Below are 5,447 nucleotides of genomic sequence, written 5' to 3'. Positions count from 1 at the left end.
TTTTCTATTATAAAAACAGTTGTCCAACCTTAAAATTAAGAGGGCCCATTAGGCCAAACCAAACTCTTCTCAGTTCTCACCTCCAATGCAAAATGACAAGATCGAACATGACAAACGGCCCAAACCAACATTCTAATCGCTGACGTGGTCCATTTAAGGTTCCCCAATGAAGCCTATGCGAATTCGAAGCTGAATTCCTTCTTCTCCTTTTTTCCACTTAGTCAACTCGAATTAAATGCGAAATAACAATAATTATAGGCCCTTGAAGGGACTAGATTCACCAACCTGTACCTTCAACCACTTGAAGGAACGAATTGGTGTAAGGGCATCCTCCCCATTTTTTGGGGAACAAGACATCAACTGATCAACTCACCTCGTTAGGTGGAAGGCACTTGCTACTATTACACCAAAGCATGACCTCTTAACTTAAAGGTCAAGACTCCATGACATAAATTATGCATATGAAGGTTAGACATAGAAAACAACCTGCCCAAAAACTATAGAAAATCTTTCAAGCTTGATAAATATTCAGAAGTTGCATGGAAATCACACCAAGGTAACAAAATTTTACATCCATTGTACCTAACAACATGAAAACCACATTAAAGTCAAGAAATTTAATATATCATAATCTCATATTGAAAAGGGCATGATGTAGCCATTAAATTTGTAACATCATCTCAAACTAGAATGTTACTTATGGTTCAATGCACAAAGCAGGCTTCCAAAGCACCAGTCATGCACGAGCCTGCACACACACGCGCACACACATAGGTCCAACTATGACAAGCATGATTTATGAAGAAATATAATTAACAAGCCAAGGGCCTCCATTTAAACGAGAATTTTATGGTAGCAAAAAAAAATGTGTCTACACTCTTCTATATATATATATATATTTAAAAGACCCTAAATAAAATGATTGAGAACTTCCAGGAGCAAAAGATCAAAAGCTCAAAATATCTCACTTCATAGGATCATTACCTTTGAAAGTTGTTAGCAGGTTTTAACCATTTCTTCCTCAGCCTCTCAGCTATGGCAAATGCCAATTCAAGTGACTGTGAAGCATTCAGCCTGGGGTCACAGTGTGTGTGATAGCGGGAACTCAAGTCTTCAAAGGTCACTGCCTTCGACCCTCCAATGCACTCCGTCACATTCTGCCCAGTCATCTCCAAATGAACTCCCCCAGGATGACTTCCTTCTTGTGCATGAACATCAAAGAAAGCCCTCAACTCAGCCTGAGACAAAAGAAAAGTATCATTACAGACAAGCAATGCCTTTGTGAAAAGAAATTAGAAGGGTAGAATTCAAAGAAGAAAAGGTCAATAGATTTCAACTAAGATCAAGTCTGGGAGAGGAAGCAGTTAAAGTAGGGATCATGCTGCTAGTAAATGATTGTTCCATTTTCAATTGTAAAGTGAAGATTGAGGGAAGTAGAGCAAAACTCCTTCCTGAGGTATTCTGAAGGTGTAACCTGGGTCCAGAAGCTGAGAATGGTTGAGTTCTTACCCTGATTGCATCGAACGGTCGTGTCTTGAGACCAGAAGGAGCCTTTATTGTGTTCCCATGCATGGGATCACTAACCCAAGTGACAATAAGCCCAGCCTGGCGCACAGCTTTAATCAGATGGGGAAGCTTTACCCGCATATTATCTGCCCCCATTCAAGTTATTATTGTCAGCCTTCCAGGTTTGTTGTGAGGGTTGAGAGTTTCACACAATTTCACAAGCTCCTTTGGATCCATTTTGTCACTCACCTGTATGAACAAGTCCAGACATCAACAACCCAGAGAAGAGAATGTAGAAAAATATTATCATTGAAATTTTAATCTCATGTGTGAAATTACAGAGAACTTAATAATTGACTTTTCAACAATTAAAACCCCGAAGTACATAAATCTTGAGCACCATTTGAGCGAAAGCAACTGAGCCCACTCAATCACTTCAAGACCCCCTATTCAAGAAAACCTCAACTTACCAAGATTCTTCATAAAAAGATCAATGACATACACCAATGTCCATAATAAGAATCCAAAGAATAGCTCAGAGTATCACACACAAAAAGCATGAGACAGTTAGTCTCCTTAAATCTTTTGGACACATTTCATACTTATACGCATTAAATTATCAAGTAAATCAAGTAAAACAGGGGTTTTATGACTTTTACATAGATCTAAAATTAAGCATTATTTCTAATAATTTGAGTCATGTGTGATTTAACCTGGAAATCCCCCTTGCTCTCACCATTGAGGTTTATAGACAATAATATCGTCAGAGCAACATTTTTATTAAATTAAAATTATATAACTTGAGGTCGCCTTTGTAGATTCTCATGAACACAACTACCATGTTTATCTCCTTATAAGTGCAACTGTCATTTACCTTTATGCCAAGAGGATTAGATACACCCCGGAGGAATTCAACATGTGCTCCATCTAACTGCCGAGTCCTCTCACCAACCCAAAGCATATGAGCAGAACAATCATAATAACACCCAGTTGTTGAATCCACCCTTGTCATGGCCTGCTCATATGGTAAATGAAGACATTCATGAGATGTCCAAAACTCAACAGTGTTCATCATCGGATGATTTACAGTAACCCCAGCAGCAGCCATGAACCCCAGAGCTTCATCTACTCTTTGCACAAGTTCCGTGCACCTTTCCTCAACAAGGTAAGGTGCAGTAAGTATGATACAAAAGGAAACCAACCTGGGTAAATTTGAATACTGAAAGCATTCATTTTCATGCAACTCTCTTGCTAATAAAGAATATGGGACCACAAAATAACAACTATTTTTATGAAATCCACTGCTTGAGTCGAAACATAAGGTTATTGACTAAAATAATCAGAATAACTATAGATAAGAAATTGAGGCACAACAGAAAAATTGCATTAAATGGAGGTGTTATAAATAAAATACCTGTCTCCCTGTTCACTGTGAACCACAAAATCAAGATTCCACTGTGAGACTCTCTGCATGGCAGCATACCCTCCAGTGGCAAATGCTCTAAGGAGATTCAGCGTGCCAACAGATTGGAGGTATGCTCTGATCAACCTTTGCGGATCAGGTAATCTAGATTTCTCATTAAAAGCATCACCATTGATATTGTCTCCCCGATAACTAGGGAGCTTCACACCATCTTTAATCTCAATAGTATCTGACCTAGGTTTTGCAAATTGGCCTGCCATCCTTCCTACCTGTCATGAAGTAAACAAAGTGAAGCAAATTTTACTTAAACGTCTTGTAGTTACACATGGAATTATATACGTGATTTTAGCACACAAGGCTTTGCACATTTTTTTTATGGAACACTAAGCTTTAAACGTTAAAAAAATGCAGCAACTTTCAGTCAGAATTTGGCCACTCAATCCCAAATCTGGAGTTTGTCAACTACATGTAAGCAAGGTGCACACACAAAAGATAATGGAAAAAAATATTAGAACTAAGTGTTGACTTAATATAATAAAATTAACCACAAATCATTACCTATTAACGAGAGCCCAAATTACTAGTTTGGTAAACAATCAAGGGAGAAGCCTATGGGACACAACAGCAGGAAATGCAGATTAAAAAGAATTCTTCAAAACATGATGCAAGAAAAATTATATTTATAAGACTGCTGAAAATTTTTACAATAAACTACTCTAAAATAAATCAGAATTACAATTTGCAAATGCCAGTTCATTGGATTGTATAATGATTCATGTGTAGCAATTCCATCATATATAAGACTTCAACTTTCCACTTATCTTCCTATATAATCATTACGAGGGTAGTTTCAATCATCATTTTGCTGCTATAATAGTACGAAGATCCTATAAAAAACTATAAGAAAGCACCCATGTGTGTGTGTGTGTAAAATAAGGTGTCAGTCAACATGGTCAGACACTAATAAAAAAGTTGTTAGCAACTCATGAGGAAAATGCATTAATTTATTCATGAAATAAGTTAAGGATGGTGTATTAATCCGTGGCCAAAACCTGGTAAGTGGTAAGGACGCCATATCCATACGAATCAAAAAGGCTAAAAGGTAGAGTGTTTGCCAAAAAAATAAACCGAGACAAAAAGCAAAACTTTTTTCAATAATTCCCAAACGCACGCTTTATATGTTAAAATAAAAAATAAAAACTAAACAAACATGCATTAAGCAACTCAGACCCACATATCCATGTTTCAAAATTCCCAATTATGAAGCATCTAGCACTCAAAAGAACGAACAAAACGCATTCCTAATCCTCGGCACACAACAAACACACTCGAATTCCCGAACTCTTAAAGCATGCAAGTAACAACGAAAGACCCACCCAAATCATCTAACGAAAAAAACCCAAAAAAGAAACGAAAGACAGAGAGAGAGAACCGGACCGAACCTTAATGACAGGTATTTGTGCCCCGTAGGTGAGGACGATACCCATTTGCAACAAAACCCGGAAAGTGTCTCTGATGTTATCGGCACTGAACTCCTTGAAGCTCTCGGCACAGTCACCACCTTGAAGCAAAAAGGCCTCACCCAATGCGGCCTGAGCCAGCCGCTCCTCGAGGTTGCGAGCCTCGCCGGCCAACACGATGGGAGGGAAGGACTCGAGGGTGATGAGGACCAACCGGAGCTCTTCCGGGTCCGGGTAGTCCGGGAGCTGGAGGGCCTTCTTGGACGTCCATGAGTGGCCCAGCTTGCTGAGGAAGAAATGTCAGAGACTGACACAGAAGGTATGGTGGTGGGTTTTGGAGTGGTGACGTGGAGGAAGTGGGGTTTGGTGGTGGGAGTAGTGGTGTGAGAATGAGAGAGAAGTGGGGTTGTAGAAACAGAGCCTCTGAGAATGTGAGTCAGAGACATCTCTTTCTTTTTGAGTCAGAGATGAGAGATGAGGATGGGTTGGAATGTAGCTGCGTCTGTGTGTGGAGTGTGGAATGAGTTGCGCGCTATTTTGGGATACAAACAACACCCTTGTTCTTATCGATATTGCATTAATTAATTGGAAATGTTAACGAGCAGCTTAAGTTATTGGTTAAAAATTTTAACATTTCTTTTATGAAAAATTAGGAAGATTATTAAAATATTATTTATTTTATTTATTTTTATAAAAAAATTTTAATTAAATTGTTAACCAATGTCTTAAAGAGCATTTATTAGCATTTTTCTTAATTAATTTTATCATTGGTTTCCAATATTGTTATTATCTTCTATTTTTTATCAACTTTTTTTTGTTTCCATAAGTAATTCAAATATATATATATATATATATATTAAATCATATCATATACTTATACTGTATAATATATAATAAAAGTTTGAACTTAAAAATCGTGCTTCATTATGGATTTTTTTTTTTTAGAAGGAGGCTATAATTTATTACTAAAAGTTAGTTAAATCAGTTAAGATTACAGCTTGTAGGTGAGATGGAACATCTTTCATCCACACCTCAAAATTATTAACATGTTTAGCAAT

The 5,447-nt window shown here is 37.5% G+C and overlaps 1 pseudogene; it reads right to left on the bottom strand.

Annotated features, from left to right (window-relative positions):
- Positions 1 to 807: 807 nt before the first annotated feature.
- On the bottom strand, positions 808 to 4,895 carry LOC112037421 (phospho-2-dehydro-3-deoxyheptonate aldolase 1, chloroplastic-like; annotated as a pseudogene).
- Between the last annotated feature and the right edge of the window lie 552 nt (positions 4,896 to 5,447).

The sequence above is a fragment of the Quercus suber genome, unplaced genomic scaffold (assembly GCF_002906115.3).
Source record: "Quercus suber isolate HL8 unplaced genomic scaffold, Cork oak 2.0 scaffold_481, whole genome shotgun sequence".
Classification (NCBI taxonomy): domain Eukaryota; kingdom Viridiplantae; phylum Streptophyta; class Magnoliopsida; order Fagales; family Fagaceae; genus Quercus; species Quercus suber.
Note: the sequence above shows the minus strand (reverse complement) of the source record. Positions and strands in the feature narration are given on the sequence as shown.